This window comes from Dipodomys spectabilis, unplaced genomic scaffold (genome assembly GCF_019054845.1).
Source record: "Dipodomys spectabilis isolate Male_0828 unplaced genomic scaffold, ASM1905484v1 ptg000091l, whole genome shotgun sequence".
NCBI lineage: Eukaryota > Metazoa > Chordata > Mammalia > Rodentia > Heteromyidae > Dipodomys > Dipodomys spectabilis.
The window spans coordinates 2,839,258-2,863,328 of record NW_024870768.1 but is presented as its reverse complement, the minus strand read 5'-3'; positions in this window follow the sequence as shown (position 1 = coordinate 2,863,328).

The window sequence follows — 24,071 nt, the reverse complement described above, 5'->3', positions numbered from 1 at the left end:
TTTTATTTTATTTGAGAACATACTGTACAGAGGGGTTACAATAACATGGGCAGGATAATGCATACATTTCTTACCAAGCATTGCAGCCTCCTCCTTTGTTTACCCTTCACCTCCCTTCCCAGCCTCCCCCCTCCCTCCCAACAAATCATACCCCCCCTCCCCCCCCCCACCGACATTGTAAAGCTGGTTTTGACATGAACACCCAAACCTTCTTTCTTGTTTACTTATATTAGCTCTTCACAAGCAGGCGTTCACAAATTATTGAGGAAGCAGAAGCAATGAGATGCAAGCAACACAGTCTCACTGTACTGTAGGAGCACCTGTACTGTAATGTCTACTATGCTCTTGAGGAAGTAACATGATCCCATTTGAGAACCAGGACTTTATCATGGTTTTCTCAAAGAGTAAGTTATTGCAGTTTAATATATTTCTGCAAAAACATGTATATCTTTGTGGATTAATTACCTAGCGCCTTATCATTTTTCATACCTTGAAAGAATTAAAAATTTGGTGCAAAGAAATTCTAAAGGAAAATGAGAAGACAGTTCCTTTTTTTTCTGAAAAGACAGTTTCTTTTCTTTTTCTTTTCTTTTTTTTTTTTTTTTTGGTGGTCCTAGGATTTGAACTCAGGGCCTGAGCACTATCCCTGAGATTTTCAGCTTACGGCTTGCATTCTGCCACTTGAGCCAGAGCTCCACTTTCAGCTTTTTTTGGGTGGTTATTGGAAATAAGAGTCTCATGGACTTTACTGGTAGTCTGGCTTCAATCTAAGATCCTCAGATCTCAGCCTCATGAGTAGCTAGGATTGCAGGTGTGAGCCAACGACACCCAGCTGAGAAGACAGTTCTCTTGTGAGCCAAGAATGAGTGGCTATCCATCTATGAACACAAATTCAAGTAGCCCTGAGAAATGCTCTGAATAGGGGGTTGTGATGACTTCCATAAACAGAGAATATCATTATAATCAGTTTACCCAGTGACTGTTTTTGGAACAGGGCATAGGTAAAGTTGAGGGAGGGTAGGGAAATCTGACCACTGACTGGTGAAGTCAAGGACCTGTTTTTTGTCAAGTCGAGAATGGTTAACTAACTCTTAGTATGTATCACAACAGGTTTACTTACTTGCCATGAAAAAGCCAGATCAGCTATGAAAATTCAAAAGTGATGGCTTATTTTCTAAAGGTATGAAGTAATGCTTATCTTACAAGCTTAATTTGCTAGGCCATCAAGCGCTGGTCTTTCTCCCTTCTGTGGAAGACAAATTATCCCTCTGGTGCTAGCCTGAAGAATTCTTACACAATCATTTCTTTAGAAACGTTTTAATTTCACAACACAAACCACAAACCACAAAATTTTCTCTTTATCCTTTACACCTCCAAGGGTTTGCTGCATTTCCCTTAAGCTCCAAACAGAAAATCCACCTCTACTTTGATTACCATTCTCACTGCAAAATTCAGTCCTTCCATTCATGTAGGCCCCCACAGGACAACTGATTTTTGGGGGGAGCGTACCGGTTGTGAGACTTGAATTCAGGGCCTGGCATCTCTGAGCTTTATCCACTCAAAGCTAGTGCTCTACTACTTGAACCACAGCTCCACATTCAGTTTTTCTAGTGGTTAAGAGGAGAGTCTCATGGGCATTTTTGCCCAGGCTGGCTTTGAACTATGATCCTCAGATGTTAGCTTCCTGAGTAACTAGGATTACAGGTGTGAGCCACAGGCGCCCAGCAGGATAGATGATTTTTTATCAAGTGTTCAGTAGCTGACATATTGACTAATGTCAACTTCAACTGTATTACACATGCCTCTGCTAAATTTAACAGCTTCTTCCTTTATTAACCTGTCCCTCATAATTTTCTCTCGCTCACTCCATTTCTTCTTCTCATATCACTTTATCTCCCTTGGTTACTTCAATTTTTTCTCTTATATACTATGTATATAATACAACCTCCTCCGTTTATTTCGTCCCACCAACAGGTACTCTGAGATCTCAATCTTTCTAATTCTTGGTTAGGAGAGTGCCTGGAGTACTGCCCACATGTCTTTCAAAAACCTGCTACCATTAGCTCATGTTCTGATGTGAGTGAGGAGAAAGAAAATAGCTAAACAAGTAAATACATACGGTGTCCAGAACACTAAAGAATTGCATTAATTGGGAAATGTAAAGCCATGACATATAGACATAGTTCTTTATCAGATGATACAAAAGCAGCTTAGGAAAAGAATGTATTTCAGGCCAAAGGAACAGAATTCACTGAACAATATCAGTTCAATATTTCAATGATATTTTTTTAGAAATGACAAAATCCCACATGCAAATGATGGACGTCTGTGCAAGGAGTGGTTGCTGACCTTTTTGTGCCTACTTTCTTCATTGCCAGGGTAAGGAGTCCAAGTTCCTGCCATGCACCATGGCACACATTGCCCAAGTGTATCTGGTCCATGGCATATTTTTGGTGTCTACACAGATAACTTTTATCTCACTGGATCTAGAACAGAAGGGATGCATGCGCTCTCTCTCTGTCTCTGTGTCTCTGTCTCTGTCTGTCTGTCTGTCTGTCTGTCTGTCTGTCTGTCTGTCTGTCTGTCTGTCTCTCTCTCTCTCTCTCTCTCTCTCTCTCTCTCTCTCTCTCTCTCTCTCTCGCCTTCTTTGCTCTGGAGCTGGTCTGGGCATCTTGTTCCTGTGGTGCTACCTCCTCTGCTCAAGTCTTGCAAACAGAGCTGGAAACCCTTGGGAACTCAAGGGTTAAAACCACAGAGAGGAGCTGCCTTCCGGAGGTAGAGAGATCACACCTGGGAAGGGGGGTCAGCGGGGGTGGGCCTGGATCATTCGCCACTCCTCTCTTCCCTCTCCCCCGCCCCTCCTTTTGTCTGGGCCTCTCGCTTTCTTTCTCACTCTCTTTGTCTAGGCCTCTCTTGCTCCGCCTTCACTTTCCCACCCGTCTTTCTAAATCTTTCTCTTGATGGCTCCCACGCTCTTGCGGGCTTGCTCTCTCGTTCTCTCACACCTTTTTCTCTGTATCTGGCTTTCTCTCCTTCAGGCCAGCAACTCTGCCATTGGCTGCCTCTTCTGCTCACGTCCTGAGAATGGTGCCGCTTTGGGAATGCTAGGGTTAAGACCACCTAGAGATAATTGTCAGAGGCTACCGAGGCCACTAAGGGAAGGCGGGGCCCGCCTCATTGGGCGGGATATTGTACTGAAGCCTCCTTTGGTTTGCTGCTCCAACTTTCTTGGGAGCTTAAAGGGAGGTAGCAATCTGTTTCCCTGCTTGCGTGGCAGGGCAGAGTTTGACTTTCTGGAGAGATGATGATGTGGCTATCCTCTAGTAACATAATGCCCCAGCTGCGTTTAACCTCCCCAGGGTGAGTCTGGAGGCGGCCTTGAGAAGAGTTTGTGACAAGCGGATCCAAGTGAACTCGGGAGAGGTTACCAAATGGCGCCTGCCTGCTCCAGCATGGGCTGGTGATCTGTGGTTTAGAGTGAGTCTAGAACAGGTACTGTTTGATTTTATTTAACTTTTTTCCCTCAGCATAGCTGTAGGATGGAAACCTGGCACTACTTTGTGTACTTTTCTGTTCTTCAGCTTTATCCAATGTGTAAATTTAAAGCGCTCCCCCTCCCCCCTTTCCTCACCTAGCATGTCCAGCACAAGACCACTAGCCATAAACAATCCCTGCACATCTTCCTGATCCTGTCATACTTAGCACTTGCTAAGTATGCTACTTAAAACTTGCTTCTTTGGTAACTGGGTCCTCTTTGCCTAGGTATGTGATCCATCCTGGATAGAGTCTTTTATGCAGTAGAAATGATTCCAGAGAATGGAGTAGGAAAAGGAAGTCTTTGTACTCAGATTATCTTCAGGTAGCGTGGGAGAAGAGGATCATAGCTTTCATTTTCTCACTAATTCCCCAACTCCTCATAAAATGTGCTACAAATTTCTGTGCTACATGTTGCTCAGTCTTAGAGGTGGTCCATCAGGCTCATTATCCTGCTTCTCAATGGACCACTATGGATCAGTCACCAGACTTTCTCATTTGGCTGGTGTTCAGTACACACAGGAGACCCCTCAAACATCTAGTAGAAGGACTATTGAGTGTATTCAGGCCTGATTCGCTGATTGTGCATGTGGTTCTGTGGCTGTAGCACAGACACCCCATGATCTAAAGGCAGGAACACAGATTAACTGGTGAGTTGGGCAGCCTCACTTGCTTGTAATCCTAGCTCTTTGGCCACACCCTCCTGTTTGCTCACTGTGCTCTCCCTACTTTCTTCCTCTTTTGGGCTCTGAGGCTCCACACAAACTTCCCTCCAACATCTGTGATCCATGAGTATCCTCTGTCTAGTAGACTGAGGAGAGGCTCTCCATCTGATTCTGACCTTAATTCTCCACATCCATTCAGCTCCCTCTTCCAACTTCCCTGACATCCTTGCAGTGTCTACACTGGCCCTGGTGGACTCTGCCTGAGATTATTCTTGCTCCTAGCTGTTGCTTCTGTCTAGAAAGCTAGCTTGGTGACTTGTTTTCCCTCTTCATGTTTATGTCAGGATGCCACCTTCAGGTAGTCTCCTCCAATCACTTTCCTGTTTTAACCTGCAAGTTACTCAGCTCCTCTCCATATTTCCTACAACATTCCCACAATCAAAATAGCATCTTTTCCTTTCCTTCCTTTCCTCTCTCTGAAATCACAATGCCTCTCACCTTCTGGTATATAGTGATATATACAGTGTATGTACAGTTTGACAGATGCTATTTTGAGGGTTTTTTTCTGCTCATTCTTTCCAGTTTAGCTTACCCTTGCCTGATATATACAGTGTCCTCTGCCTGACTTCAACATAGGACCAATATACAAGCCTGTTACAGAGCATAGTATTCACATATATCTGTTTGAAAGAAATCTCATTGATATAAATCTTCAGCTTTTGAGAAGTTCTCTTCCCCATTATAGAACTATAGAAAACGAAAAGTTAGATGTCTTGGCATTTTTCTTGAGGGTTATAGCTCATTTACCCTCCTAGAAAGTGACAAATATTTCCCCAGACTTCACATTTCCAGTGGGTGTCACAGCAAGCAGGACTCAGAGGCAAGAAGGTGAGTTTTTACAAGGCTCATCAAGAAGGTTGACAAAATCCTCTTGTCTGTCCCTTGTTTGCAATAACTAGCATAGGTCTGAGACAAGCAGAAAAGGTCAGATATGTTGATATTAGGTGAAATGAACCCCAAGATAAGTATTCAAATGTTTTTTCTTTCATGCGATTGTTTCTAACATATTTATAAGATGATTTCTTTGTTGCTTTGTATGTCCCTCCCCCACGATATAACCCCTGCTTTCACTGTATTTGATGTTGGTACAGTTTGTAGAGGGGAAGGGCAAAAACAAATGGTTTAAATAGGGATACAGGTGGACCCATTGCAACAATGAGATGTACAAGTCATTATGTTGAAAAACGAACTTTACAACTTTGGCAGGGGGGGGGGAGGGATATTGGTAGGGGGGATATGGGAAGGGATAGGAAGGGGAAACAAAGGAGGAAACAACAATGCTTGATAAGAAATGTACTCATTATCTTGCCCATGTAATTGTAACTCCTCTGTACAGTATTTTCATCATCATCATCATCATCATCATCATAAATCCTCTTGTCTGGTAGCCTTGCCATACAGATGTTGGTAATGCTGGGTTTGGGGACAGGTGAGGAAAGGAGCATGGGATTGTTTGGCATTAGACAAAGGGTTATAACATGATAGTTCCTGTTCTGTTGAAATCCAGTTGAAACACAGGTCCAGGGAGAAACTCACTTCCACCTGCCATCTGACCCTAACATGTGCAGTTTATGGAATAGCAAGGATAGTCATTACCCTTGTCACTGTCATAATCCAGAAAGGAGATAGGTTGTTCTGTCTTCTGTCTGAATCATTGTCACCCGGTGCAGAATGTGTTGCATCAGTTCTCAGACCCTTTTTAGGGGCAAGGGGGGCGCCTTGGAGAGTGAGGTAACATTTTGGGTGTGGGGGCTGGAATTTGCTGTTTCTTTAGCCCATATTTATTTATTTATTTATTTATGTAGGTCGGGCATGGGTGCTGTCCATGAGCTCTTTTGCTCAGGGCTAGCACTCTACCACTTTGAGCTGCAGCTCCACTTCTGGTTTTCTGGTAGTTAATTGGAGATAAGAGTCTTACAAACTTTCCTGCCCAGGCTAACTTCGAACTATGATCCTCAGATCTCTGTCTCCTGAGTAGCTAGGATTACAAGCAGGAGCCACCAGTGCCTGATTTAAATCCACATTTCTATTTGTTGATCTGTGCATAGTCTCAGGCCCATTGTGTCCCCTGGGCATAGGTGGTATTTGCAGTAGCCCTTTCTATTCCCCAGCTCAAGTTCTGCTTTCAGAAGATGAGTGTAGGCCATATACTGATTCCTGATGACTCAAGCCTGTAATCCTAGATATTCAGGCAATGTAGATGGCATGCAACTGGGTTCAAACTTTTCTCAAGCAAAACATTCTTGAAACACCTTTTTAGAAAATGCTGAGCACCCTTGGCAGATGAATGGATCAAGAAAATGTGGTACAGATATACAATGCAATTCTATGCTTCCATCAGAAAGAATGATACCACCTCATTTGTTAGGAAATGGAAAGACTTGGAAAAAATCATATTAAGTGAAGCAAGCCAGACCCAAAGAAATATAGGTCCCATAGTTTCCTTCATTTGCAATAATTAGTATATGTCTAGGATAATTTTATCAGATGAGCAGAAAAGCTCAAAAACTATCTACATATGACCATATAAGATGATACTAAGTGAAATGAACCCCAAGATATGGACACAAAGAGGTCTTTCCTTGTTGTTTTTAATGCACTATGTGATTTTTTTTGTTTCTTTTGTATGTTCTTCCCCCCATAGTATATCCCCTGTTGTCACTGTACTTGATTTTGGTACCCTGTATCTTGTATATACATTTGTCTAATATGGGGAGGGGAAAAGGAATAACAAAACACTGAAACAATGACACAGAATGACCCATTGCAACAAGGATACCCACAAGACAGTATATTGGAAACTGCAACTTTGGTGGGGGAGTGAGGGAGGTGGGGGTGGGAAGGAATAGTTGGAGAACAAGGGAAGGGGTAACAATGCTCAACAAGAAATGTACTCATTGCCTTACTCATGTAACTGTAACCCCTCTGTACAGCATTTTTACAATAAAATTTTTTACATTAAAAAACAAACCTTTATCAGATGGGAAAAAAAGAAAATGCTGGGCACTAACTTACTGTTAATATTGGTGGTGGTTGTTGTTGTTTTGGTGGGTCCTGGGGCTTGAACTCTGGGCTTGGGCACTGTCTCTCAGCTCTTCATCTCAAGACTAATGCTCTACCACTTGAGCCACAGAGCCATTTCCAGTTTTCTGGTGGTTCATTGGAGACAAGAGTCTCAGGGACTTTCGTGCCCGGGCTGGCTTTAAACTGCAATCCTAAAATCTCATCCTCCTAAGTAGCTAGGATTACAGGTGTGTGCCACTAGCTCCTGGATATTATTGGTCTTTTATACAAATTTACATAAATATAAATATGCACATATATAATTTGAATTTTTGGAAACTTTAGCTGTGCTGTCAACTTTGGAAAAAAGTATCCCAGTTTACTGTCTTGAGTTAGCATTGTACAGAAATTAATAGCCATATTGGTCTAGAAACATTAAACATTTTTTTCATTTGTACAGGGATAAACACACTGTATTAAATATGTAAGGTCTTATCTACATGGGTTTGATTACAGAAACTAATAAAGTATTCTCTAAATTAAAAAAAATGCTGGGAACTTTGGTACACATCTCTCATTCCAGCTATAATAGGTGGATTGTGCTCCAGGCATTCCTGGGATAAAAGTTAGATATTACCTTAAAAATAAGCAGATCATAATGAAACCTACTAAATGCTGTTTGAAAAGTAAGGAGGATAGAGAGGAGGAATGGGAATATAGTGGAGGAGTTAATTTGTTCCAGGTACACTGTGTCTATATGTTGAAATGCCATAATGATAAGCCCAGCACCAGTGGCATACACTTGTAATCCTAGCTACTCAGGAGGCTGAGATCTAAGGATCAAGGTTTGAAGCCAGCCCCAGTAGGAAAGTCTGTGAGACTCCTATCTCCAGTTAGCCACCAGAAAACCAGAAGTAGCACTGTGGCTCAAAGTAGTAAAATGCTAGCCTTGAGTGAAAAAAGGCTAGGGACAGTTCCCAGGCATGGAGTTCAAGCCCCATGACCAAACAAAAAAAGCCACAAGGAAATCCTCTCATTATCGATGTAGGATAATTCAAAGATAAAATAACAATAAAATAATAAGCAAAAAGGGTGTCAATGTGGCCATTGCAGTAGAGTGTCCTCTTAGCCAAAATCAAGCCCTGGATTCAAACCCCTGTCCTATCTGCCTCCCCTCTCCAAAGACGTTTGTGATTGAAGGAAGGAGCTTCATAGAATGTTGTGAAACCTCCTCAGATAAAGCGGTGGAAAGATGCTTCCAATAGTAAGACCCTTCTATGGTCCCTACAGGGACCAAAGAAGCAGGCTATGAAATATAGGGGTGGAGAGCTACAGCTAGATTTCTTTCTGGGTATCATTGAGGCCTTGAAAGACAGAGACCACCACATCCCAGAAGGTGATGGGCATGTCCCATCTATTCTTGAGCAATGGCTTCCTTTGTCTTGCCAATAAGAACTCCACAAGGAGACCCAGTGACTTTTTTTTTTTTTTGGTGCTAGCCGTGGGGCTTGAACTCAGGGCCTGATTGTCATCCCTGAGCTTTTCTACTCAAGGCTAGTATTCTACCACCAGAGCCACAGTTCTATTTCTAGTTTTTTGGTAGTTAATTGGAGATAAAGAGTCTCAGGGACTTTTCCTAACCCAAGTTGGCTTTAAAACATGATCCTCAGATCTCAGCCTCCTTAGTAGCTAGGATTATAGGCGTGAGCCACCACCACTTGACTGGCCCAGTGACTTTCTAAGTAGTTGCAGTATTCTGACCACAGAGGTGAACTGAAGGAAGCTAAGGTCATGGGTATGGGCAAGGATGCTAACTTGTTGGAAGTGGGTGTAGGTAAGTTCTCAAAAAGTTACCTCAGGACAGCTTCTCAATATGCTTATTATATATTGTCACCAGACCAGAACATCTGGATGGGGTCACAGACACCTGGTATCTGAACTCAGTGATGTGACAGTATTTCATTCTAGAAGTCAAACACCAGATAGCTCAGGACTTTCAAGCCTTGCGACACAAAACCAGCTTTCCTTAGCCTAGAGGAGCTAGATTTGACACACTGTTGTTCTCTCTGTTAAGGTGGAGGGTCTTAAAGGTTTGATGAGTTTATGCTGTTCTTGAGTGTCAGACCTACTGCTCTCAAGCCTGGCCTGCCTTTATGCTGTAGCACTGCTGCTTGCATATAGAGAGATGAGTGGACCAGGCTGGCCCCAGACTACTATTCTAGCTTTGATTACATGTATGTGCCTTCACTCCTGGTTTGTTAAGCATATATTCCCAACAATGTACAAGCAGAAAGGGAAATCAAGGAAACAAACCCATTCAAAATAAATTTTTTAAAAAAAGTATCTAGGAATTAACTAACCAAAGATATAAGGGACCTATTCATGAAAACTATAAAAGCCTTAAAAAAGGACTCATAGAGGATACCAGGAAATGGAAAGACCACTCATATTCCTGGATAGGCAGAATTAATATAATGAAAATGGCCATATTGCCAAAATTGATAAACACATTCAATGCAATTCCCAGTAAAATCCCAATGACATACCTTTCTGAAATAGAGAAAACAATCTGAAAATTCATATGGAATAACAAAAGACTTAGAATACCCAAAGCAATTCTAGACAAAAGAAAGAATGCGAGAGAGACCACGATACCGGATTTCAAGCTCTACTATAGAGCCATAATAACAAGACAGCTTGATACTGGCACAAAAAGAGACCCGAAGACCAATGGAACAGAAATAAAACCACATGTGTACAGTCAGAGCCAAAGATATACAGTAGAAGAATCATAGCCTCTTCAATTACTGGTGCTGGGAAAACGGGGCAGCCACGTGCAGAAAACTAAAAGTGGACCCTAGCCTGTCACCATGCACTACCATCAACTCAAAATGGATTAAAGACCTTAACATCAAACCTGATACTCTGAAACTACTGCAGGACACAGTAGGAGAGACACTTGAACTTATAGGCACAGGCAGGAACTTCCTGAACAGAGTCCCAGGGTCACAACAAAATGGAGAGAGACTCGACAAATGGGACTATCTTAAAATAAAAAGTTTCTGCACAGCTAAAGAAATAGCAACCAAACAAGAAAGAAAGCCAACTAATTGGGGAAAAAATATTTACCATCAATATATCAGACAAGTGATTAATATCCAGTATATACAGGGAACTCAAGAAATGAACCCCTCACAAATCTAACAAACCAATCATGAAATGGGCAAGGTAGCTAAAGAGAGCCTTCTCAGAAGAAGAGATAAAAATGGCAAAGAAACATATGAGGAAATGTTCCTCATCCCTGGCTGTAAAGGAAATGCAAATAAAAACAACACTGAGATACCACCTTACCTCAGTCAGAATGGCCCACATCCTAAATTCAGCCACTGACAAATGCTGGAGGGGATGCAGAGAAAGACGAACCTTACTGCATTGCTGGTGGAATATATTAATATAACCACTTTGGTAAGCAGTCTGGAGGTACCTCAGAAAGCTAAATATAGACCTCCCCTATGACCCAGCAATATCACTCCTAGGCATCTACCCTTAACAGGAACCAGGATACAAGGACACACGCACCTCCATGTTCATTGCAGCACTGTTCACAATAGCCAAGATATGGAAACCTAGATGCCCCACTACTGATGAATAGATCCAAAAATTGTGGTGCCTATATACAATGGAATATTGTTCAGCAACTAGAAAAGACAAAATAGGCATTTGCAGGGAAATGGATGGAACTAGAGTGAATTATTTTGAACGAGGTAAGCCAAGAACAAAGAGACAAATGGCACATGGTCACCCTGATACGTGGATGCTAAAACCAAAATGCAAGGAGATATGACAAAGTAAACAGGACTCTAGAAACAAAGGACACCCACACATTTTGTCATATCATTGCTAAAGGACTCCATGTTCTTAACTATATATATGGTATATATACGCACACAACGGAGGGAAGTTAGGAGGAGGATGCAGAATAAGTGGGAAGTGGAACAACTTACAACAAAGGGGCCCATCAGCTGCACTGGAACATAGATGAAAAAGAATTAAGCAAACCAAAGACAGCAATGGGAAGGGAGGAATGAGAAGGAAAGAGGGAACAGCTTACACTAAGCAGAAGGAAAGAAAGGTAAACATCACCTGATGTGGAAGAAATAATTGTATTGTCAAAGCTCATAGAATTCACAAACTTTATAGACCATGATAATGACAATTTGCCTTGTGAAGGTTAAAATGTGTTTGTGACTTTAACTTAGTATCACTATTCCACCAAACTATGAAATATGTGAAATTTATATAATCACCTAATCTCATTTTTTTAAAAAAGTGAGAGAAGGGATGGGTTAGGAGCGATGGGTGACAATGTTGTCAGACACCTTGTATTCATATACTGTTTAAAAAAATAAAATAGACCAACCGCAAGACTATCATACAGTCCTAAGTATATGCCTGGAGGAATCAAATGAATTAACAGTAGAGATACTTGCATATCCATTTTATCTCAGTATTATTCACAATGGAATCAGCCTAGGTGACTATTAACTGATAAAATGTGATATGCATATACACACATATAGACACATATGTACATACATACATACACACACAATGGAGTGTTAGTCAACTACAAAGTAGAATGAAATTATGTCATTTGCAGGAAAATGAATGAAACTAGAAATCTTCATGTTAAAGTTCAATAAGCCAGGCTGAAAAAGACAAAAAATTCATGTTCTTTCATATTTTGAATCTTGACTTACAAAAAGGAAAGACTGGCATGAGTATAAACCAGGGAGGCAGTTAGTGGGGGGGGAGGACTAGTGTGATGGAGTGAGGTGATGGAAGAGTAAAAAAAGAATGTATTCCCTTTCAATTATGCAATATATTAATTATTTGTTTACATTCCTCTTGTTCATGTTCCTTGTTGGGTTTTTTCCATTGTTACCAACCCTAAGTCAATAGACACTGTTTTTATCTAACTTTAGGAAGAGAAAGTTTTAATTCAGTAGTCAGATTTACTTTCCTTTTATTAATGATTTATACCTCTCCTTTATTAAGTACCACTTGCATTTTCTTACACTGATTCTGTTGTTAATATTTGTTACATTACATGATAACAAATTTTTCTATGTGGTTTAATAAATGTTCATGTGAAGCTATGATTTTCTAATCATAGACTTTAAGCATGTTTGCCAGGCTCGTGAAATGAGTCTAAAGATGAGTTTTCTTGTAAATCACTCTGTAAAGAAAAAAATGCTTAGATTAATACAAGGTAATGCCATTCTCAAACATCAAGAGATTTGATCAACTCAGAAGCCTTTAATGATTATCTGAAAAACACATGTGTAACACATACTTTATTGTGTACTCAATAAATACTACCAGATTTTTTTTAGTGCCACTTCTGGGGCTTGAGCTCAAGGCATAGGTGCTATTCCTGAACTTTTGTGCTCAAGACTAGCACTTACCACTTGAGCCACAGCTCCACTTCTTGCTGTTTTGGTGGTTAATTGGAGTTACAAGTCTCATGGACTTTCCTGTCCAGGCTAGCTTCAAACCGTGATCCACAGCTCTCAGCCTCCTGTGTACCTAGGATTACAGATTGGAGACGCCAGAACCCAGCTACCTGATTGTCTTTTTACTTTGGATTATATCAACTGATATACAGTGTAACATGCTATGACTGGAGTTGATTCCATGGTATAGTGCTTACAATGTTATGTTATGTTCATTGTGAAGGCTGACCTCTACAGGAAATGTGCACAAAACAGGTATTTTACTCATGCCTACCTTGAGTATCACTTAGCTGTGTGCACCCTTATTATTTCAGCAACCATAGAAAGTAGCAACCAAAATGTTCTTTGAAATTTTATCATTCATTCACTCCAGGTTTTATTTGGGAAAGGACAAGTATTTTGTAAGAGCCAGAGAATTCAGAATTTGACAGAATGTATGAACAGGCATTATGGTCTCCTTATAGAAAGAAAGGATCAGGCAATCTCTGCTTATGCATTTAGTAAACACAAACTTTCAATCCAGATGTTCAAATATGATTTCAGCAGATATACTATGACAAATCCTGCAAAACAGAGTACTGTATCTTTACATTCTATCCAACAAAACTAGTAAATACAATAACCAGCATTGAAAATGATATTATCGAGCCGGGCGCCGGTGGCTCACTCCTGTAATCCTAGCTACTCAGGAGGCTGAGATCTGAGGATCACGGTTCAAAGCCAGCCCGGGCAGGAAAGTTCATGAGACTCATCTCCAATAAACCAAGAAGACCGGAAGTGGCGCTCTGACTCAAGTGTAGAGCACTCATCTTGAGCTGAAGAGCTGAGGGACAGTGCCCAAGCCCAGAGTTCAAGCCCCACGACTGACAAAAAAAAATGATCTTATCATTTTTATTATTTTCTTATTCGAATATACTATTTAAAGTAAGAGGAAGGCTGGAATCCAGTGGCTCATGCCTGTAATCCTAACTACTCAGGAAGCTGAGATCTGAGACTAATGGTTCGAAGCCAACCTGGGCAGGAAAGTCTGTGAGACTCTTATCTTGAATTAGCCACCAAAAAGCAGGAAGTGGAGGTATGGCTCAAGTGGTAAAGTGCTAAGAAAAACAGCTCAGAGATGATGCCCAGGTACCAAAATAAAATTAAAAAGAGAAAGAATAGATTTGGCTGTTAAGGGATCTGTGTAGAATTTTACAAAACCTGTTAGAGCTGCTACTAGAATATATTTTACTAGCTCAGACATTTTCTTACAAACTGGTATTTGAAATGCATAAAGTATTTATTAAAGTCAGAAATTATCAAAGAATCTAAAACATTAGATTTTGGTAGAAGGCATAATCAACATTAAGAAAATGCTCACCAAGAGCAGGTGGCTGATGCCTGTAATCCTAGTGACTCAGGAGGGTGAGATTTGAGGATCAGAGTTCAAAGCCAGCCGAGGTAGGGAAATCCGTGAGATTCTTACCTCCAAATAACCACCAGAAAACATGGCTTAAAGTGGTACTGTGGCTCAAAGTGGTAGAGCACTAGCCTTCAGCAGAGAAAGCTCAGGGACAGCGCCAAGCCCTGAGTTCAAACCCCATGACCGCCCCCACCCAAGAAAAAAAAAAACAAAGAACATAATTTGAGTATATTGAGTATGTTGCTAGTTTCTATACAGCTTTGACTTCACTTTCCTTCAGTTTTTAATTTGTTTTATTGGCATTATTGAGGCTTGGACTAAGGATGTCCCATTTATAAGACAGGCACATTACCCCTAGCACATTCTCCTTTATTTTCTATTGGTTTTTGCTAAGCCTGCCATTAACTACCTCCTACATATCTGAGAGGGCAGGTGCATGCCACATTGCCCAATTTTATTTTGAGATGGGGTCTCAATAAGTTTGTGCACAGGCTGGCCTTGAACCATAATCCCCTCCTGATATGTCTGCCGAGTAGCTACAATATGTTTCTTAAATGACATTAATTCAAGTAATAAGACATTTGCTGTCTGATTTATCTTTCCAAAAATTTGTAGATGTAGACTCTGTTATTTCTATACCAGTAAATTATCCCTCCATCTTTAAAGTATAATACTGTAGAAAAGTGAATCTGCATAGTTTTGCATGTTGCTTCTGGTACTTGTGGGGATTCTAGGCTGAACACAAACATTGACGAGACTATCTCCTGTTTACCTCCAGTCTTTAGTGGAGATTACCTCTAGTTACTGCCTGAGGATAAGGCTAGGAAATAGTCTGCTTTTGGGGTTTGTGGGAAGATGATCAGTAGATGTTCAGGAATGTAAATAGGCAGGTGGGTGTTTTCTTAACCTTCCCACCAACTCCAACTACACTAGTGAAACTGAGCCTCCACAAAGGACACTACAGTTTATCTCATATGTGAAAGTTAGATCTAAATGATAAACATTTACAAAAATAGACACAGGGCCATATGCCTATATACACAAAGAAATGGATTTAAGTATGGTATAGGCAGAAGTAGATTCCTATGGTGTAACTCCTTTGATCAGTTAACTGACAGATTGACAAAATGAATAGTGGAAGCTGGAACATGTTTTGTCTGAGTGGGCTTGGGGCTGAAGGAAGTACAGTACAAGTGAACATTGCTTACTTAAAGTAATACAGAAGTGTTTTATTTATCTCCTGATTATTAACACTGTTGTGTGATTGTTGTTGCTGATATTTCCAAACAAATCTGGAATGTGTATTTGGTGCCCTTGACAAGACCCATATATTTAGATATAAAAGAGTTTAAGTTTTTTAACCTCTGCTGTCAGAAAATGAACCTAATAATTCAAAGAAAATTAAATTCAGAAATATGTAGGAGGAAAACACAGTAATAGATACTAGAAAATCAGCTCTTCTTTACAGTAAAGAATATTTTTGGACAAATACATAGGAACTCTGATCCTCCTCCTTCTCTTCCTCCTCCTCCTATCCTTCTTCCTCCCTCTTTTCCTCCCTCTCCTCCTAGATTTGTGCTAGCTCGGCACATTGTTGACTATTGAGCCAGGCCTCCAGCTCTTTTTACCCTGGGGATTTTATATAGGGTCTTGAGTTTGAGCAGAGCTGGGCCTGTTCCTTTGCCCTCCAATTATTATTATTATTATTATTATTATTATTGCCAATGTGGGGGGGGGAGGCTTGAACTCAGCCCCTGGATGTTGTCCCTTAGCTTTTTCTGCTCAAAGCTGGCACTCTACTAAATGAGTCATAGCTCTACTGTCAGCTATTTGGTGGCTAATTGGAGATAAGAATCTCATGGACCTTCCTGCCCAGTCTGACTTTGGACTATGATTCTCAGATCTCAGCATCTTGAATAGTTAAGATTCCAAGTGTGAGCCATGAGTTCCTGGCTTGGTCCTCCAATTTTATGCTTCCTGTCATAGCTGAGGTAACAACTACCACCCTCTAGCTATTTATTGAAAAGGGGTCTTGAAAACTGGTTTTACACTGGGTGGCCTCAAAGCTTGCTGCACCTGATCTTAGCCTCCTTAATTTGCAGAAGTAGTTTTTCTACATGGACAGATATGAACACTTTTACCTTACTTAATGTGAATCACAAGGAGGATAGTATTCCTCTTGTATTAATACTGACATCCCAGAAGTAGTCTTGGTTTTCCATACCCACAACACAGTTCATTAGTACTTAGAAACAGTTATGTGGGGCTGGGAAGGTGGCTTAGTGGTAGAGCGCTTGCCTTGCATGCATGAGGCCCTGGGTTTGATTCCTCAGCACCACTTAAGCAGAAAAAAAAAAGCTGGAAGTGGCGCTGTGGCTCAAGTGGTAGAGCACTACCCTTGAGGTGAAGAGCTGAGGGACAGCACCCAGACCCAGAGTTCAGGCCCATGGCCGGACCCCCCCCCCCAAAAAAGAAGCAGTTATTATATTTTACTGATATATATATAAACACTGACACCCTTCCAGTCTTGTCACATGCCTTTCAAGGACTTTTTCTGGACATGGCCTTTTGTTTTGGCAGGGATGGGGCAGTCCTAGGGCTTGAATTCGGGGTCTGGGCTCTGCTCTAACCCTCTCTGTGCTCAAGGCTAGTGCTCTACTACTTGAAACACAGCACCAATTCCAGCTTTTTCTTTTTATGTGGTACTGAGGAATCGAACCCAGGGCTTCATGCCTACTAGGCAAGTACTCTACCACTAAGCCATATTTATTATTGAATAGCAACTACTTTGTCCAACTACTTAAAGATAATAAGTATATGCATACATAACTACACATATATAAGTATGTATATATGTAATGTCGGGCACTGGTGTCTCACACTTGTAATCCAGCTACTCAGGAGGCTGAGATCTGAGGATCCATCACAGCTCAAAGCTAGCCCAGGCAGGAAAGACCATGAGACTCTTATCTCCAATAAAGTACTGAGAAAAAGCTGGAAGTGGCACTGTGGCTCAATGGGTAGAGCACTAGGCTTGAGTACAAAGAGGCTCAGGGACAGCACCCAGGCCCACAGTTCGAGCACCAGGACAGGCACAAAAAGAAAAAACAAAATAACCAAAATTCTACTTTTTTTTTTTTTTTTTGGGTCCGGTCGTGGGGCCTGAACTTTGAGCCTGTATGTTGTCCCTCAGCTCTTCAGCTCAAGGCAAGCACTCTATCACTAGAGCCACAGTGCCACTTCCGGCTTTTTTCTTTTTGCTTATGTGGTGCTGAGGAATCAAACCCAGGGCCTCAGGCATGCAAGGCAAGCGCTCTACCACTGAGCCACCTTCCCAGCCCCTCTACTTTTTTTTTTTTTTTTATAAAACTTGATTTAAAAAACAGTATTTCAAATAGTAAGTCACTAAAAGTAGAAAACTGCTGGGCACTAGTGACTCATGCCTATAATCCTAGGTACTAGGAAACAGATTTGAGGATTGTGGTTCTAATCCTAGGTACTAGGAAACAGATTTGAGGATTGTGGTTCTAAACCAGCCTGGACAGGAAAGTCTGTGAGATTCTTATCTCCGGTTAACTACCAAAACCTGGAAATGGTGCTGTGTCTCAAAGTGATAGGACCATTAGCCTTGAGCACAAAAGCTCAGGGGGAGTGCCAATACCTGAATTTAAGCCCCAGGACTTTCACACACACACACACACACACACACACACACACACACACACACACAAAATAAAAGCAGAAAGCTGTAACACACACAGACACACAAAATAAAAGCAGAAAGCTGTAACACACACACACACACACACACACACACACACTTGACATCTCCATTGCCTTGTGTTTTGTGACTGGATTTGTGGAGGCATCAGTTTTTTTCAGGGTTGTTCCCATCCTTGCCAGCATCTGCTTTTCCCTTTATCACTTTGGGCAGTTTTTCTTCTTTCTTTGCAGGAGCCTTTCTTGGCCTGGATTCTAGTTTGAGAGGGGCAGGCCTAGAAGACAACATTTGCAATCACCTCTATGGCTCATCCTTCACCTTGGCTTTATCACCTTTAGCATCTCCTTTGACCTTTCTCTCTGATGTGGTGGCAGCAATGCTTCACTGATAGCTTGACAGTTGACGGGACACTTCTTTTTCAAAGCTCCTGGAAAGGAATTTTTGGACCTCAAGAGAGTTCATGCAATTGTTCTGAGTCTCGTGGGCACTAAGGGATGTGGGAAACTAAGTGACTGTCCATGGCTGTGTCCTGGGCTTGCCCTACACCCATTGTAGATACTGAGATAGCAAAGGCCAAAGAAGCCCAGCAAAGCTAATAGGAAGCTGCCCTTTGCTTTTCTTTTTTTCTTTCTTTCTTTTTGTGGTGGGGCTTGAACTCTGGGCTTGGGCACTGTCCCTGAGCTCTTCAGCTCAAGGCTAGTGCTCTACCACTTGAGCCACAACCCCACTTCCAGTTTTCTGGTGCTTAATTGGAGATAAGAGTCTCATGGACTTTCCTGCCGGGGCTGGCTTTGATTCGAGATCCTCAGATCTCAGCCTCCTGAGTAGCTAGGATTATAGGCGTGAGCCAGAGGTGCCCAGCCTACCCTTCGTTTTTGAAATAAGCTTATGGCTTTCATATGACTAGATGATTTTATTTTTTATTTAACTAATTCTATTGGCCTTTCCATGCCTAACTTCATTCTTTGGCACAAAGATAAAGAGGACTTTCTAGCACACTTGTCCTGTTAGTAACTTTATGGCATTTCCTGATTTAACTCCTCACTAAAATGCTGTGGAAATGTAAATGAAAATTCACAGGACACCAGAGGGTTAAAGTGATCCCCCCCACCAACTAACTGGCAAAATCTGAGAGGGTTTTCTAGTGAGCAGTTAGCTGAAATGGCTGCCAGAACCCTGCCAGCAAAGCTGACATTGAACCAGTACACGGTTCAGGAATTTTAGCACTCTATCTAGTAGAGCCTAGAGGAGGTCACATTCTGATTTGGAAAGCCAAATAGGTTACCACAATTTAGGATATAGCTGGCCTTGACCTGGAAGTCTGCCTCATGGTACAGCACCTCTCTACCATGTCCTAGAACCTGGTTCCATTGCCAACAAAGCAAAACTATAACAAGAAAACAACAACAAAGTCTGAATCTGTTAAAGCACTACAGATAGGAATAAGTCTTTACAAAAGTGGCTTGAAGTTTACCCCTCTCACAATTACTGGGGAATAATCCAGTCCTGATTACAGGGCCACCATTGGCCCACTCTAACATGAAGCTCTATCAGAAACTACTTTATTTTTTAAAGAACCAATGTTATTTGTTTTGTTTATATTTTATTATCTTTAGCTGTACACGGGGGTTACCATTCAACAAATCAGTTTATAAGTACAATGCATCATTCTCTCCCATCCCTCTCAACCCAACCCATCCCCCTCAATTTTCCAAGGATATGCATTGAATATTATGGCTGCATTCTTCCCCTTCCCTCTCTTCACTCTTCTACCCCCCCTTCCTTGACCTCCCTCCCACACTTTTCAAGTGCCATATTTCTAGTATTGATTTTGTTAGGCTGTGAGTTAACATTTTGTTAGGCTGTGAGTTACACCATTCGAATTCTTCCCTGAAATACAGTACACTGAGATCTGCAGTTGTGATCATAGGATGATGCCTCAGAGGAAGGTAGTGAATGTGACACTAGAGAAACAAATCCACATGCTGGGCTAAATGGGGGGAGAGGTCCAAGGGATGGAGTAGATCACACCCAGGAAAGGCACTGGCCAATCTCAGGGCTCAGACACCTGCCAACCTCAGCCAGAAATGTCCAATGTGACCTGGCCCATTAGTTGCTATTGCTGTGGTTCCCAAGACTGCACGGGAGGCTTCCTTCCTAGGGATGGGGGAAGGGAAGTGACTTTTGGAGCTCTGTGGGACTTTATAGCTCCCTTTTCTTTCATCTCCAGGCTGAAAAAAAACTGTAAGGTAGACTGAAATGTACCACCTGCAGGAGCTTCCTGATTCTCTGGCCAATAGATGGCAGCATTGCTTTGTCTGGGTGACCTGCCCTACTATTCCCCCACCCTTCACGATTCATAAAAGTATTCTGAGCATTTTTTCAGCCAAAAACAAAAAAATTTTTAAAAAGCACAACCCTATGCTTTTCTCCAGCTCTATAGTCAGCCTCTGCCCTAGCCTAGGAGTCTCTTTCTGGAAGCCTTGGGAAAGTCCTCTTGCTAAAATGTACTCTCCAAGCAAACAGCAACTTGGCAAGACCCTGTCTGATGGGGCAAGACCCTGTCTGAACTGAAGGCTGTGTGCACAATACAAACAATCATAATTCCTGTCTATAGGTCATAGTATCTACTCTGTGTGTGATTTATCACAGCACTTTCTCAAATTGACACTAAAACTTTTGATACACATCTAAGAAGTCTGTCCAAATTTACCTATTTTTTAAAAATTAGCATAAATTAACTGTATAGGGTTTTTATTATGTCCACTTATGCACACAATGTATCTTGATCAGAGTAATCCCCTCAATCGCCCTTCTTCATTTTTCTTCCCTTTTCTCAAATCAATCTCAAGAAATGTCTATCTTTTATGTTCACACAGGCATACATATAAAGTATTTTGACAATTTTAACTCTCCTTCAGGTTTACTTGAACCATCCACTTCCTACTACCCAGAATTGAGACAAGACCTGTTATACTGTCATTCGTGTGTGTGTGTGTGTGTGCGGGCGCGTGCGTGTGCGTGTGTTTGCACACGCCCGTGCACAGATACTAGTTTGAATTTAGGGCCTCTTGCTCTTCATTGGCTTTTTCCCTTTAGGTTTACCACTCTGGCTTTTTGCTGGTTAATTGAAGATAAGAATCCAGTCTAGCCTGACTGGATTTGACCTGTGATCCTCAGATCTCAGCCTTTTTAGTAAGAAGAGTATTATAAGCCTCAACATCTTTGTGTGTGTGTGTGTGAGCCTCTGTGTGTGTGTGTGTGTGTGTGTGTGTGTGTGTGTGTGTGTGTGTGTGTGTGTACACTGGTCCTGGGACTGGTTTTGAACCTCAATCTGCAGATTCAGCCTCTTCAGTAGCCAAGATTACAGGCATGATCCATCTTCTTCATTTTTCATTACATGTTCACTGTTCAAAGGGCTATCACCAAGGTTTTTCACAAATGCATATATAATCCTTTATTTTTTGTTGGTCATGGGGCTTGAACTCTGGGCCTGGGCACTATCTCTCAGCTCTTCAGCTCAAGGTGAGCACTCTACCACTTTGAGCCACAGTGCCACTTCCGGTTTTGTCTCAGACTTTCTTACCCAGGCTGGCTTTGAACCATGATTCTCAGATCTCAGCCTCCATAGTAGCTAGGATTACAGGTGTGAGCCACCCACACCCTGCTTATATAGTCCTTTAATTACAAGGACTCCCCTCACTTATTCTCACTCTCCTCATTCTTAACTAGCCCCTATTATTCAACAGCCTTCAGTGACTGACTGTTGCCATCTTCCCACATGTGAACTATGTAACATGAAATGTACTTTTATGAAAGTACTATGGAAATTTGTATGGAGTTCCTCAAGAAAGCAAAAATAGAATAACCATAGGATCTAGCTAGGCCAATAACACTTGTGATCATTTATCCACAGGAATGTAAGTTAGGATACAATAGCAGCACTTGCACACTGCACCACTATTCATAACAGCTAAGCTATGAAAACAGCCCAGATGCCCTACAACAGATAAATGATTTCAGAAAATATGATATATACACACAACAAAGTATTACTATTTAGCCATAAAGAAGAATGTTATTTGCAGAGAATTTGATGGATCTGGAGACCATCATATTGTGTGAAATCAGCCAGGTTCAGAAGGACAAAGGACTCAAGCTTTCTCTCATTATGGTAATTAATGCTAGGCCTAAAAGACAAATGTATATGTAAAACCCACAAGAAAATGTGTTTGTAATTGTGAGCATGTCTGAGGCAAGTAGAAACAATGGGTGGGGGACGGAGATGAAAGAAAGTAAGAGGGTGAACAATGTTGAAATACATTCCATCTGAATGAAGATAATTACTATCCAGTGAGAGTCACTGGTTATTTCTACTTCTCATCAGGTATGGAATAATTTCAACTGTTTTTCTTTAGGAAAAGGGTAAATTAGAAAAAAAAATTCAGGTGCTTTTCAATATTTTTTTTAGAAAAGGGGAAGTCATGTTAATCTGAGGTTATACAAATAGATCTTGAGATCACCACCCAATATGAACCTTAGTGTTTAAAACACATTGTTAGCCCTGTACTGGTGGTTTATGCCTGTAAACCTAGCTACTCCAGAGGCTGAGATCTAAGACGGGTTCTAAGCCAGCCCTAGCAGGAAAGTCTGTGAGATTCTTACCAAAAGCCAGAACTAGAGCTGTGGCTCTAGTGACAGAGTGCTAGCCTTGAGCTAAAACCCTCAGGGATAGCACCCAAGCTTTGAGTTCAAGCTCAAGGACTGGCTCACACACACACACACACACACACACACACACACACACACACACACACACACACACACACACACACACACACACACACTGTTGTTTCACTAAGTGGAAGGGATTTTGAGTTTTCCACAATAATATGTTTTTAATAAGATATTTCTTGTTTTAAATAATACACAATGTGCAGTTGTTTCTAAATATCATAAAACACCCCAAAGATATCTATATAGACTCAGAAAATTATGTTTCTATGTATCATTTCAATTAAAAATAAGATGCAACTTTATGAATGGAGCATCCCTAAAAATTTATTACAAAGTAGTAAGAATAATTATTATGGGTTCTTAGGGCTATGGGTATTTTACCATTTTATACCTTATATGATTTGTTTAAGTATTGGGGTTTAAACCCCATTTTTAATTTTATTTTTTATCAGTTGTGGGGCTTAAACTCGGGGCCTGAGTGCTGTCCTTGAACGTTTTTGCTCAAAGCCAACTCTCTACCACTTTAAACTACAACTCAATTTCTGGTGATTAATTGGAGATAAGAGTCTCAGGGAGACTTTTCTGCTCAGGCTGGCTTCAAACCACTAGCCTCAGATTTCAGCCTCCTGCATAGCTAGGATTACAGGTGTGAGTTACCGTTTCCTGGCTCTTTTTTAATTATTATTTTTAAGTAGTTGTACAAAGGAGTTGCCATTTGACAAAGCACTTTATAAATACAATGCATCTTGATCAATGTAACCCTTCCAACCTTCTCACCCATCCCTCCCCTACATTCCCCCTTCCCTCATTCTCTCCATTTTCCCTTCTCACCCTACCCTTTCCAGTACCCACTTCCTTTTGAACTTTGACTTGCCTTTCTAAGGAATTACACTGTTTGAGTTCTACTTTGAATCTACCACATAATACATTTGTATACACTTGCATAGCACCCGATGTATTTACTTATGTTTATAAGCTAGATCTAGCTTCCATAAATACGGACAAAACATGCATCCTTTGAATTTCTGGGCCCGACTTCACTTAACATAATTTTTTCCAGATCTTTCAATTTCTTTGGAATTTGTGTGTGTGTGTGTGTGTGTGTGTGTGTGTGTGTGTGTGTGTGTGTGTGTGTGTGTTTGCGCGCGCGCGCGCGCTAATCCTAAAGCTTGAATTCAGGGCCAGGACACTTATCTCAAGGCTAATCAGTTGAACCACAGCTCTACTTTCATTTCTTTGGTGGTTAATTGAATAGAAGAATCTCACAGATTCCTTCCCAGGATAGCTTTTAACTAAGAGCCTTATATCTCAGCCTCCTGAGTAGCAAGGATTACAGGCATGAGCCACTGGAACCCCGCTAGAGTATTTTTCATGATGAACTTGAGCCTGTTGTCCGTATTTCCTATAGTGAGACTGAGTGACGTCTATGAATG